Raw genomic sequence first — 1525 nt, forward strand, 5'->3', positions numbered from 1 at the left:
GGTGAAATAGTGAAGCCCAATGCACAGGATCACTTTTTTCTTCTTTTGTAAAAAGTTATCTCCGACATAAATGGGCTTGTGGCAGCAGTTCTTGTTAATTATGTTCTAGGCTGGATTGTACCAGTTGGAGTTATGGTTGTAAGTGATATAAACTACTCTTGGAATTTCATTGGTATATACTATTTAATAACCATGTGAACATGCATGGTGTAGGCGTCTCAGCTTAATCACTCCAAAGAGGTTAGATATAGTGGCCAAATGATGGACAAGTTATTTTTTCATTTCACAAACAGACATGACTACAACATCTTCATATAAGAACCTTACAAGACTGCTACTGTTGCTACAACAGTTGGACCCTTTATTAATTTAATACTAACAAAAGTGTAACAAAGGGACAAAGAAAACAAATAACTTCACGACTTCAAACAAGGAAGGACTACGGGCTCCAACTTTAGATTGGCTTATATGGAATTTATGGGTAGGCATTGCCATATCCAGTTCCGGCACCAGAACCGCCGCCACTGCCACCATTTTGACTATTTCCTGTGCCACCACCATTGCCACTAGCACTTGCACCTGCTTCATTTGATCCATACCAATACCTGTTAGCATAGCTAGAGCCAGAACCAGTGCCACTACCGGATCCTTGAGCATTGGAATTCCAAGCACCTCCGGCTTGTCCTCCACCCCCACCCCCACCGGCACCACCAGCATTAGAAGACTCTCCATAGCCAGAATACCGTCCTTGACTATATGTACTAGACCCTGAACCTGACCCTGACCCTGAACCATATCCAGACCCACCATATTGGCTAGTTCCACCACCCTCCACCACCCCCTCCAGCACTTGCATGGGTACCATAAGGACCACTATCACCTGATCCCGTGCCAGACCCAGACCCTGATCCCCCGCCATTCACATATCCGCCACCCCCTCCCTGTCCTGTGCCAGTCCCATCAGCACTAGAGTATCTAGCCACCCTAACAGCATTGGCTAATCCCATGCTCATGAGGACAATGAGCCCCAGTGATACTAGCTTTGTGCCTGCCATTGTGAGCTAACACTATAGAGTGCTTGAGTTGAGATGGGTTCCTGGTGAATGCTGCTTGGGTATTTATAGTGCTTGAGGCCATGAAGTGGTTCTTTACGTTCATAGCATGCACGTATGGTAGTGGTGTTTCAATAGGAGACAAAGTGGAGGCTTTTAAAATCCACTGGAATTAATGGAGCTTCTGGACTTGACCATAAAGTACATGCAAGTAGCAAGGTGATGGATGATGGTCAGCTAATGAAGTCTCATCTCCAGATAAGAAAATGGATGGCCCAAAGTTTTAGCATTCACCGGTGCTTGTAAGTCCCATTGAAACTAAAGCTGCTTGTTGCTCCGGTTTAAGTAGTTCACTAGTTGTATTCTTCGTCTCGATATACAGAAGTTATCCATGCATCAAGTCCTTGCACTGATACTAAATGTGTGAATATTTTAGTGACTGTACAGCTTTGGTCTCATATATAGCTGGAAAG

General features: G+C 44.5%; 1 pseudogene; it reads right to left on the reverse strand.

The window, feature by feature from the left end:
• Positions 1 to 357: 357 nt before the first annotated feature.
• On the reverse strand, positions 358 to 1055 carry LOC136487043 (putative glycine-rich cell wall structural protein 1; annotated as a pseudogene).
• Between the last annotated feature and the right edge of the window lie 470 nt (positions 1056 to 1525).

Source organism: Miscanthus floridulus, chromosome 10 (genome assembly GCF_019320115.1).
Source record: "Miscanthus floridulus cultivar M001 chromosome 10, ASM1932011v1, whole genome shotgun sequence".
Lineage (NCBI taxonomy): Eukaryota > Viridiplantae > Streptophyta > Magnoliopsida > Poales > Poaceae > Miscanthus > Miscanthus floridulus.